Raw genomic sequence first — 12,697 nt, 5'->3', positions numbered from 1 at the left:
ATTTGTGACAAGTTTTCACTGTCCCTTTTTTCCATTTCCTCCTGAAACTATCTTTTTAAAATTTCTCTTGACAGGGTAATGAACGGTTTCTCTAAATCCCCTTTTTAATATCAACAACACAAATTAAGCCAGTTAGATTTTTTCCCCCTTAAATAATCCAAACTAATTTCCTTACTCTCAGCCCTGAATATTAATTTTTGACTTACGTTTATCTCCGGGCCTTCACAATGACATCTTCCAGATGAAAAATTAGCACACTACTTCGAACAGTGTCTGAGCAATGAGATTTCAAGTCATCCGCTTTGGCCAGGTCATGCTGCTTGTAGAAAGATAATGCTGTGTTGCTCAGGAGAAAAATAAGTTGCAGAAAGTTTTACTTCAAATAGCTTGAAGTAGGTGGTACTCTCCACTTCCAGCAGCTTTGGGGCTATTTAGAATTAGATTTATACTTGAAAATCAAATAATAACAATATTGGAAAATAAGTAGAGAAAATGTTCAAAATTCCCAGCAAGCCAGGCAGCAGCAAGAAGAGAAACAGCCAATGCTCATCAGAACTGGGAGAGAAAAGCAGATCAGTTTCGGTAGGCGGGGTGCTTGGTGAGGCAATACCTTTCATTTTGCTTTACTAATATAGTCACATGTGCCAAGATACAGTGGAAAAAGCTTGTCACAGAATCATAGAAAAGTACGGCACAGAAACAGGCCCTTTGGCCCAAACCATTGAAACTGCCTACTCCCATCAACCTGCACTGGGGCTATAGCCCACCATACACTACCATTCTGTGAATGAGGCCTTTGTTGGTGGAGATGACCATGGATGTTGCATCCTAGCTGTCTAGATATGCAAGCCTGGGCAGTGTGATATGCAGAGCAGGCTGCAGCCCAGGTAGCAATCTCTCCCTCTCCGCGCATCTGATGAAACCAAGGCAACAGCAGAGACCGCTATAATTTGGCACTAGCAGAGTCACAGGAGTTCCTAGTCAACATTGACTCCAGCTCTGGATTTTTCCCTCAGGGTTTATTTCCCGAAGCCTTCCCACGAGTGGGGCTAGCTGTGAGGTAGCGGAGGTTTGAGATCAGAGTTTTCCTTCTCCTAGATCAGCTGTCAACCAAGGCTGATGAGCCCCATCTGCCTGAAGCAACTGGTTTTAAGGTGCCAATAACCTGCCTTTGCCCTTCTCCTGTCAGTAGAAACAGTTCTACAGGGCTCAGCAGCTATTCCACACATGAAGGCCAGGAGCTTATTCGAGATGCACACCATTGGGAGCACTTAATCGGTAGTGGGAGCTTTTTTCCTCATTACCACCCCGGCTATAACTACCTTTAGGAATCACTACCATTCCAAATTTCACTTAAGCATTGAAATCAAGCTCACATGCACCACTTGTGCTGGCACCATTTTTCCACACTCTCACGACCCTGTGAGTGAAGAAGTTTCCCCTCATGTCCCCCTTAGACTTTTCACCTTTAACCCATGAGCTCTGCTTGTAATCCCACCCAACAGCAGTGGAAAAAAAACCTGCTTGCATTTAGCTGATCTATACAGCTCATACTGCTTACTATTTATACCAATCAAATCACCATGCAGTGCATTGAGCGAGAAAAAGGGGAACAGTAACAATGCAGGTAAACGATAAAGTGCAAGATCATAAGAAGGTAGGTTGTGAGGTGAAGAGTCCATTTTATTGTACAAGATCTGTACTCAAGAGTTAGATTACAGCTTGGTAGAAGCTGTCCCTGAGCCTGCTGGAGGTACAAGCTTTCAGGCTTTTGCATTTTCTGCCCAGTGGGAGAAGAGAGAAGAGAGAATGCCTGAGGTGGGTGAGGTCTTTGATTATGTTGGCTGCTTTACTGAGGCAATGAGAAATACAGAACTGGTACAGAGAGGGGAGACTGGTTCTTGTGGTGTGCTGAGCTGTGTCCACAACTCCCTTCGGTTTCTTGCTGGCACCTGCAGAGCATGTGCTATACCGTGCCATTAAGTATCCAGGCATTTTGCTGATAAAATGAGATCAAAATGGTTAACAGGGGTAGTTACAGTCACAAGCAAAATGTGAGACATTGAAACCCATCCGGAAAGCCAGACTGAACAAGTGGAATAAGAAGAATTGTGCAAACATAATAGCAGCCAGAAATGGTAGACAGGAAAAGAGAGAGTTAAGAAAAGTAGGAGAACACCTTTAAACTTCTTCTTTGTAGGAAGAGAAAATGAGACTGATCGATGTTTAAAAATAGCACTAGTTTGTCTTAAAATTGGACAATGTGTTCAGAAGCAGAATGTAATGAAAAGGACAATGAAATATTAATTTAAATTAATTAATGCCAATGCTAATTCATCTTATGGAGTAATCATCTAGAGAGAATTAACTTCTGGAACAGTGTTGGAGACAAAACTTATGCTAAGTTTTTAAAGAAAGAAATATGTAAAAATTCAGGCCTTCCTAAATCTATAATGATTTTTACCATCAAATCTACCTCGATTTTTAAAAAATCATTCACTATGCAAAGAATATCTTGTTTGAATGTAATGTCTTTGGTTGTGACTAAGATGCAAAAGGCTGGTTGGTGTAAGTTTTTTGAAGCAAGCTTTCATTTATGTTATTATTACTTATAATAACTGTATTATATTTTAAACTCAGTTTTTTTATTTGCGCAGTTTTTCTTTGTTGTGACTGTGAACAAAGTCACCGAACAGACACTGACGCTGGTGGATATAGAAATCTGTATTCAGCAAAATGAGAGGAAGGCAAAATATTTGAGACACTCTTGGAAGAAGAGGCGTGCCTGACCCAATATTACGTGGTATTTTATACGCTGAAGATCAAAGGCAGCAGCAAGATAATTCTATTGTTACAATGTATCTAAAATGCTTCCTTTGAGTTACATATAAATTTCAAACACCTCCATCTTCACACTGATATTCCAGACACACAAAATGAATGTTACTTCCACTGATCTGGATCACATTCATGCTTAGGCAGGCATCTGAGGTCAAATGGCACGTAACCTTGTTTGCAATCAATCCTAAATTGCACCTCCAGGAAGACTATTGTTCAGAGCTGCGGTTTAACTTCAACCTACATTCCATATTCAGGATTGAAGACTGGTTGCCATTGAAATTAATATTTGTTATAAACCATAACTTCAGAATACACCCTAACAGTCTTCATTTGCACATTGGTTGTTTGCCATGGGTTTTCATGGAATCTAATGTAATTCTTTATTTATGCCTCCAAGATGGAATTCTAATTATATCTTTGGACTAGATCTTTGCCAACGTTGTTTCATAACAGGCTTCTTTCTCAGCTCACAGAAAAATCTAAACAATTATTTTAAGTACCAGTTACAATAAAAGTATAAAGTGCTGAAGATAGTTAGTCATTCAGACCACAACATTGAGAAAAGATAGTTATTAGTTTAGATCAGCGGGCAATATTGCCCCACCTTTGGGGGCTGTGGGATTTTCTAAGGGGCAATAAAAATAGTAGGGGTGGTGGGGGCCACTCTGTACCAAAGGGGGGCAACTGCAGGATTAGAGACTTAATTTAAAAAATGAATTGTTTATTAAAGCACTTGATCCTCAGTGTCTCATAAATGATTACAATAATCATGTAATGAGGTGTTCCACAGGGGTCTCTGTTGAGACTGCTTCTTTTTTTCTTTTTACAGTATATGTCAATGATTTTGGATGAAAGAATTCATGTCTCTGTGGCCAAGTTTGTGGATGATATAAAGATAGGTGGAGGGGCATGCAGTGTTGAGGAAACAGAGAGGCTACTGAAAGATTAGGAGAATGGGCAAAGAAGTGGCAGATGGAATGCAGTCTAGGGAAGTGTATGGCAATGCACCTTGGAAGAAGAAATAAAAGTGTTGACTATTTTCTAAATGGAGAAAAAATTCAAAAATCTGAGATGCAAAGGGACTTGTGAGTTCTTGTGCGGGATTCCCTAAAGGTTAATTTGCAGGTTGAGTCTGTGGTGAGGAAGGGAAATGCAATGTTAGCATTCATATTGAGAGGATTACAATATATAAGCAAGGATGTAATGTTAAGGCTTTATAAGGCACTGGTGAGGCCTCATTTGGAGTATTATCTGCAGTTTTGGACCTCTTATCTAAGAAAGAATGTCATTACATTGAAGAGGGTTCAAAGGAGGTTCACAAAAAATATTCTGGGATTGAAAGGCTTATCATATGAAGAGTGTTTGATGACTCAGGGTCAGTACTCACTGGAACTCTGAAGGATGAGTGGGAATCTCATTGAAACCTATCAAATACTGAGAAGTCTTGATAGAGTAGACTTGAAAATCTAAGACCAGAGGACACAGCCTTAGAATAGAGAGACATCCAATTAGAAAGGAGATGAGGAGGAATTTCTTTAGTCAGAAAATGGTGAATCTGTGTAATTCATGCAACAGGTGTCTGTGGAGGCCAAGTCATTGGGTATATTTAGGGCAGATGCTGATAGATTCCTGATTAATCAGGGCATGAAGAGATGTTGGGAAAAGGCGGGAAATTTGGGCTGAGAAGGAAATGCATCAGCTTTGATGAAATGGTGGGGCAGAATCAATGAGCCAAATGGCCTAATTCAGCTCCTATACCTTATGGCTCATTGCTAACCTGCCATTCTTTTAGACTTTACTTGAAGCACTTTATGGTTATTGCAAAGCAACGTGACACTTCTGTGCTTGGTAAATCATGAAAAATCTGGACTGAAGAAACCATGTTATTTCAGGGTTGGACCTGCACGTTATTGCCATTCACTGCTGTACCACAGTATTATCTAGTGTGGTTCCCAAATATAATCACACAGTGATTCAATTCCAGTGAATTGGGGTATGAAGTTCAATGGGGCAAAGTTCAGAGTCTGCCCTTTCAAATTGTCTTGACCGCATTTCTCTAGCTCTTGGCCCACCCGGGATATCGCTACCCTACTTCATGTACCTTCAGGCAGGGAGTCATGTTTTGCCTGGGCTATGATGATGTCATAATCTTCCCCTTCATTGATCACAGCGCTTGAGGTTGGACTTAAACAATAGCCGATTGACTGTGGTTGTTAATCCACAATAAAAATGGCAGAAGCAGACAGAACAAAAAAGAATTGTAGAGAGTAAGGTGCAGAGTATCTGAAAAATGGATTTATACAAGCACCAAACTACTGATAGCAGCCAATGTATCTGTTGTGTGAAAAAAGTGTTTCCAATTATGCAATGAAGCCATCCTGGCTCCTTGAATATTTGAACAGAACACACCCTGATAAAGCAAGCAAGAACTTGGCTTATTTTCAGTCACCTCATGAATACTTTGAGAAATAGAAAATGCTTCAAAACACTTCTGTCAGCACTTCACAGCAAAACAGGTTTGGTCTGTGTGCTTCATACAACATTTCATTGGTTATTGCTAAATCTTAATAGCCCCATACAATTGGAGAAGAACTGATTCTGCCAGGAGTAAGGGAGTTTCTGAGTATAGTTTTGCTAAGTCACCAGACCAAATAATTAAAGCGATTGCACTCAGCGAGAACTCTATTCAATAGTATTGGATAGATGAAATGTCTGAGAATGCAGGAAACACACTGTGCAACATACATAGGACAGCAATTTGCCTGTAGTTGGATGAGTCAATTTTGACAGGCAACAAACCTTCGTTATGTTCGCTTCATAAAAGGTGAAACCATTATTCAACAGTTGTTACTTATGAGGGGACTAGAAACAGCTGTGAATCTGGAGTCAATACTTAGGGTTGTTGAGCAGTTTTTCAAAGAGCAGGACATTCTGCTCACCAACATTCTTGCTTGTGCAACAGATGGGGCACCATCAATGACAGGATGCCAATGTGGGGTGGTTGCTTTCTTGACAAAAGCTGTACCTAACATTTATTGTGTAATTCACAGACATCTTGCCACAAAAAATCTAAGTGACAGGATGCACAAATTATTAAATGCTATTATCACAGCAGTAAAGAAATTTAAATCCCATTTTCTCAATTCTCAACTATTTCGAGAGCTTTGTGTTGATAATGATGGACAGTTTGAATGCTTGTTGTTGCACATAGAAGTCAGATGGCTTCAAAGGGAGACTTCCTAAGATGCTTTCATGCACTTTTTGAAACTGAGATAAATTTTTTGAAGACTTGGATGCTTCATTCAGAAACCAACTCAAGAATATTCAGCACAACATTGCTTATTTGACAGAATTATTAGCAATGTCTAATAAAAATTCTTTGATTACAAGGAAATGTAAATCTTATTAACGTCAAAACAGTTGTTTCTATTTTACTGTCCAAGTTAACCTAATTTACATGCAACATTAGCTGTCACAACCTTTTCCAATTTTCAACCCTCTCTGAGTTGGAAGAAAAAGAAAGAATACCAGATAATGATCTTCAGGTATTCTGTGTCCACCTGGGTGAACTGTATAAAGATATGTCTGAGAGATTTCAGGATCTGCTTTCAATCCAAATCCTAGATTGGGTAATGAATTTCATTCCCGAACACTTGGAATAAGGAATTAACAGGAAGGATTGTAGCTGATCTCGCTACAAAATGACTTTGAGCTGAAGTCGAAGTTCAGAAAATCATATCAAGATTTTTGGTTGTTGAAGGAAATCACTGAACGCTATCTGGCACTGTGGTAAAAGTCAAGATGTTCTTTGTAGCACTTACAATGTCATATTTAGTGGACCGCAGTTTCGGTGCGGTCGGCCAACTTCTTTCAAACAATGAAACAGACTCCGTCTCATTGAAAGTTGAAAAGATAATGAAGTAGTGAGTAGTTAGAGAGGAAAACCTGAGGTCCATGAGCCAGTCCTCATGGGAAAATCAGAGGTGAAGAGGATAAGCAACTTTGAATTCCTGGGTGTTACTATTTCAGAGGATTTGTCCTGGGCCCAGCACATAAGTGCAATTACAAAGAAAGCATAGCAATGCTTCTACTCCCTTAGGAGATTGTGGAGATTTGACATGATATCTTCAACTTTGACAAACTTCTTTAGATCTGCAGTGAAAAGTATATTGACTGACTGCATCACTGTCTGGTATGGAAACACCCTTGCCCTTGATTGAAAAATCCTACAAAATGTAGTGGGTTTGGCCCTGTCCATTATGGGTAAAACCCTCCCAAACATTGAGCACATCTACATGAAATGCTGCCATAGGAAGGCAGCATCCATTATCAGAGGTCCCCAGCACCCAGGGGATGCTGTCTTCTCCCTGCTACCATCAGGAATAAAGTGCAAGAGCTTCAGGACTCGCACCACCATGTTCAGGTACAGTTACTACCCCTCAGCCATCAGCTCTTGAACAAAAGGGGATAATTTCATGTAGCTTCACTTGCCCTATCATTGAAATGTTCCCACCACCAATGGACTCGCGTTCAAGGACTCTTCATCCTATATTTAATGCTTTTTTATTTAGATTTGCACTTGCACAGTTTGTTGGCTTCTGCACCCTGGTTGAATGCTCTAGTTGTGCAGTCTTTCACTGATTCTGATATAGTTACTATTCTATAGATTTGTTGAGTATGATCACAAGAAAATGGATCTCGGGGCTGTATATGGTGACATATATATATAATTGATCCTTTACTCTAAAATTGTTGATGAAAATTGTTTTACTGTAATTAAATAAAGAAATAATTGCTTTAAAGGTAGCTTTAAGTAGATCTGATTATTTTTTGCAATTATTTGTCACTACTTTGAATTTGTAATTCCTGTTTTCTTTCACTGTGTATCATAACTCAAAAATCTTTATAGTTTTTAAGTAATGGCTGGAAAGGGAGAGGGGATGCTGGGGCTGTGGTTTGAGAGGCAAGGGGGTGGTAATCCAAAATAGTCTGGGAACCACAGGTTTAGATTGAAAACCTTCCATCAGGTCTGGGAAGGAGACAAAAGAAGAAAGTTAAATTGCGTCATGTTGGGAGGAGTTGGTTTTCACTTCACACGATACGTGAAGTTGTGCTGTGTGCAGAACTCCTGTCTGACGTTTCCTTACAGGTGAAAACACAAGTGGTTTCAGATGTTGGAACCTGGAGCACAAACCAGGCTGCTGGAGGAACTGTGTGGGTCAAGTGCCACCGATGCAGGATCAGCACTATCTATTTGCCTCCACAGATGCTGCTCAATCTGCTGAGTTCCTCTAGCAGTTTGTTCTTAGCTTCTTATGCCATGAGTTACCTTTAACAATAGATAGTTTATTAAAACTGACAGATGATCATAAACAATGTTCTGCTTGTCAAAATGAATAGTAGCTTTGTGATGAAGTTACATATGCTGAAACAATGCGTCTACAAATGGGGATTGCGGCAATTAGCATAGCAATTTAGCTGACCGTTAATTCACTGCAGACGCAGTCAATTTAAATTGTTATGGTCAATTAGCAGGAACCAGTAATTGTTTTCATCTTAAAGGTCTCTACAAGCAATGTGCAGGAAATCATACAGAAATCATTAGATTGATATTCAATTGTGGATGACTGGATGTCTTCTAATTGCTGATTTTCAAGTTGTCTTTTGATGTTAGGATTATTAAAGAGTTTCCAGTTATCTTGTCCTGTGGAATATGTGATCGGTGTTTCCGTCATCACTATACTTCCTACCTCGTTGTGCTGTTGTGCAGGGTATGCAGAATGTTCCCATTTAGTCGCCTCCCTTCCTATAGTCTCAGCTCCCAATACCTGTACTCCATCGGTTGGAGCAGTGATTCACCAGTACAACTTCCAGCTTGTGCTTTAGAGAGGGTGCAGAGGAGATTTACCAGGATGCTGCCTGGACTAAAGGGTATGTCTTTTGAGAGGTTGAACAAGCTAGGAGTTTTGTTCTTGGAGTGAAGAGGGATGAGAGGTGACTTGATGGAGCTGTACAAGATGATGAGGCATAGATAGAGTGGATAGCCAGAGACATTTTCTCAGGGCAGAAATGGCTCATACAAGGGGACATAATTTTAAAGAGTACGGATGAAGATATTGGAGGGATGTCAGAGGTAAGTCCTTTACATGGAGTGAGTGCGAGGTGCATAGAATGCCCAGTCACAAGTAGTGATAGAGGCAGACACATTAGGATTATTTAAGAAACTTTGAGATAAGCACATGGATGACAGAAAACCAGAGGGCTATGTTAGAGGGAAGGGTCGGATTGATTTTAGAGTAGATGAAAAGGTCGGCACAACATGGGCTAAAGGGCCTGTACTGTGCTGTAATGTTCTGTGTTCTATGTAATGAGCTCTCCCCTATTTGGAGAAACCAACTGCTTTGTTGAACACCTCCGTACAGTCCACAAGGGTGTCCCTGAGTCTTTGGATGCCTGTCACTTTAAGCCTCAGTTTGACCCACACAGACCTCTTTGCCTTTGACCTATTACAGTTCCACCTTAACCGACCACCACCCCCTTAGCAGCCTGCTGAAAACCATCATCAAACCTGATGACACGAGTGGTGCTGCTGCTGATTGGCAAACTGAACTTTGCCATGTGGAGGCTGAACACCAGTTCCACAATGAAACACAAAATGCTGGATAAATTCAATGGGCCAGGCAGAATTTAAGGCGGGATATGGATGCTTCATCTGGGTTGAAAGATAGGGAGGAGATGACCAGGTGTGGAAGGGGGGGGTGTGGTAATTTGCCTGTTACACCCCCCCTTCCCACATTCACTTATCCCCTGCCAGCTTTTGCTCTATTCCTTTGCTCCAATAGTGGCTCTCTTCCCTTTATTGTTCAGACCAGATGAAGGGTTTTGGTACAAAACATCCATTTTCCTCCGTAATTGCTCCTTACTCACTGAATTGCTCCAGCAGTTTGAGTGTTGCTTCACAGTCCATATCTGAGGTATCCTTTCCCTTTTCTAAGCTTCTCCATCTCCACCTTGGGAGTGGTGTGTGACTCCCAACAGACTGTTACATCTACCTCGACAGCATTGGTTCATGTAGGAACTTGTCCTATCCTCCACATTTCTCCATCGCTGAGGCTTTCCACGTCGTCCTTTCTAAGATAGGCAAGGCCCACGTTCATTCCTCATGATTGATATGCTTTCCTGTGCTCAAACATATGCTGTTGCCCAGTGCCAGAAATGAACAGCTGGACACCACACTGACAGCTGGCATTAATAAACCCGGTGCAACAGGCAGTCAACAGGATTTTTTTTGGGCACTGAGTTCATGTAATTCAAGACGTTAATTTAAACAATCTTATTCTTTTGTCTCTTGCATCCATAATTAAACACTCCATCATTGAGAGCGGTGCAGATTTATCTGATGCTTTAGACAGCTGGAATTTTCACTAATGGGACTCTGTCACAGGAATGGGCCTGAGAATAATAGGAAACCAATTTAACCTGCTAAATATATGCAGAACGGTAAAGAGATTATTCAGCTCTTAAATGATGGTAGGGAGAATGGGATAACTTGCCCAAAGAAGGGATGGAGAGCACAATGTACAACTGACACAATGCTTGTTCTTTGTGTTAAACTGGAGTTCCTGCTTTGCTTTCTGTGCTATATACAGTGCCTTGTAAAAGTATTCAGCCCCTAACCCTTTGTTCACATGAACACATATTGCATCCAGGAATTTTGATCAATGCAATTGAGAATTGTCATTTGTGAATCACGTGCCCCTTTTTTTCACAGCAGAGCTATCAGCAGTTCAAAAGTATTCATCCCTCTTCTCTCAGTAGTTAGTTGAATCACCTCTTGCAATTATTACAGCCAGTAGTCTTTTTGGATAAGCCTCTAACAGTGTTGTACAATGTGATGGAGCAAGATTCACAGGTTCCTCCTTGCAAAATTGCTCAAGCTGTGCAACTTTAGTTGGGGAGTGGCAGTAGACAACAATCCTGAGGTCTTGTCAGAGATGATCAAACAGATTAATGTTAGTACTCTGACTGGGCCAATGATGGACATCAATTTTCTTCATTTGAAGCTGCTCCATTGTAGATCTGCAGTGTGCTTTGGGTCATTATCCTGCTGAAAGAACTTCCTTCTAGGTTTAAGCTTCCTGGCAGAGGCTAGCAGGTTTTTATCCAGTATCTCCCTGTATTTAACAGCATTTATCTTTTCATCCATCCTGACCAGATTTCCAGTCTCTGCTGCTGAAAAGTAGGGGTGGTGTTATCTGGTTGATGCACAGCATTAGATTTATGGCACAAGTACCTGCTTAGTGTTGAGGCCAAAAAGTTCCACTTTAGTTTTATCCGACCACAAGACTTCTTCCACATTTTTATAATATCTTTTAAGCGATACTTTCCAAAGTCTTGACAGGCAAGAATATACTTCTTTGCTGTTGTTCCATAAATACCCTTTTTGGGCAAGGCCTTAGAGAGAGTGGAGCCATGAACTTCATCTCCAGTTGCAGCCAGACTTCTGCAGCTCCCTCAGAATGACTGTTGGCATCACAGCAACCTCTCTTGTAAGTGCCATTCTTCTCCAGCGACTACATATAGAAGGGCCGCCTAACCTAGGCAGTGTGTCTGTGGTTTCATATTTTTTCTTCTTTTTCATGGTGGACTGAACTCAGGTCCAAAGAATGTTCAGTGCCTTTGAGATGGTCTTGTACCTTTCCCCAGATTTGTGCTTCTCTATTGTCATTTGTGTTGTGCTTTTGATATTTCAGTAATATTTGTGTAATTTAAAAAAATGTATTGTTTGACTAAGTATTCTTTGTTGTTTACATAATGGACTGTGAGTTATCTGTAAAAGTAAGTAAATAGCATTTACCTTCACATCACCACGTGATACATGCGCACCTCGATTAAAGTAAAAATGAACTGTACAAGATCCCCAGGTACCGCCTCTCCTTGTTTTTATTTTGATATGTTTATGTTTTAGGTAGACGAGATGAGGAGGTCCTGAAGAGAGATTTTAGGGAGCTAGGTAGAAAGTTGAGAAAGGACCTCTGAGGTAGTAATCTCTGGATTGCTGCCTGTGCCACATGCTAGTGAGGGTAAGAATAGGATGATTTGGCAGGTTAATGCATAGCTGAGGAAGTGGTGCACAGGTGGGGGTTTCAGATTTATGGATCGTTGGGATCTCTTCCGGGGAAGGTATGACTTATACAAAGGGGATAGTTTACGCTTGGACCCGAGGGGGTCCAATATCCTTGCAGGCAGGTTGGTTAGAATTATTCAGGTGGGTTTAAACTAATTTGGTGGGAGATGCAAACCAGTGTGATGGTGGTGAAAATGAAATAGTTGATTTGCAAACAGAAGCAATGTGTAGTGAGACTTCTAGCAAGGAGAGGCCGATGAGAGAAGAAAATCACAATTTTCATGATGGACTGCGCTGAGGTCCGAAGTATGTTTAGTACAGAGGTGAAGAGGAATTTCATCAGCCAGAAAGTGGAGAACCTGTAGAATTCATGGCAGCTATGGAGGCTAAGTCTTTATGGATAATTAAGGCAGAGGTTGACAGCTTCTTGGTTGGTCATGGCATGAAGGGATATGGATGGAAGGCAGGAGACTGAGGTTGAGAGGAAAAGTAGATCAGCCATCATGAAATGATAATCCAACTGTTGAGCCAAATGGCCTAATTCTATTTCTATTGATCTTATGTTTTGGTGTTACAAAATATAACTGGTGATGAGGAAGTTTTAAATGAACCTGAGGCAACTACTTGCCTGTTGAAGCTCAGCGAGATGTTTGAGTTAAAAAGAAGTGCAGTGAGAAAAGGCTGATTTAAAGAAAAAGCCGAGGAGCTCATCTTCTTCAGATGGAGAGA

This window comes from Hypanus sabinus, chromosome 27, assembly GCF_030144855.1.
Source record: "Hypanus sabinus isolate sHypSab1 chromosome 27, sHypSab1.hap1, whole genome shotgun sequence".
NCBI classification, from domain to species: domain Eukaryota; kingdom Metazoa; phylum Chordata; class Chondrichthyes; order Myliobatiformes; family Dasyatidae; genus Hypanus; species Hypanus sabinus.
This window is presented reverse-complemented; position numbering follows the sequence as displayed.